This window comes from Pteropus vampyrus, unplaced genomic scaffold (genome assembly GCF_000151845.1).
Source record: "Pteropus vampyrus isolate Shadow unplaced genomic scaffold, Pvam_2.0 Scaffold565, whole genome shotgun sequence".
NCBI classification, from domain to species: Eukaryota; Metazoa; Chordata; class Mammalia; order Chiroptera; family Pteropodidae; genus Pteropus; species Pteropus vampyrus.
In genome coordinates this window covers 90,576-90,910 of record NW_011889346.1, presented here as the reverse complement: position 1 = coordinate 90,910, position 335 = coordinate 90,576, and positions in this window count along the sequence as shown.

The window sequence follows — 335 nt, the reverse complement described above, 5'->3', positions numbered from 1 at the left end:
CGCAGGCCCAGTCACCATGAGGTGGCTCTGATTGTGGTCATTTCTGGGTGCATCCCGAACCCAGGCCCCGCGGCCGGCTGCAGGGCGCCCACTGCGTAACCTGGCTTCATGCCCAGCCCACTGATCTGACTCCCCATGGCCGACTAGGGGGAGGGTCGCTTCCTGTGGGCACGGGTGAGCAGGGAGCCCCTCTCCGATGTGGTGCCCCGGGCCGCCCTTCCCCCACCCCAGAGAAAGAAAAGGTCGCACCTCCACGACTTGCTGGGGTTCCCCATGCTTGAATTTCCGCACCCCATGATCCATGTCACCCTCTGAGCCACGTGTCTCTACCTCTG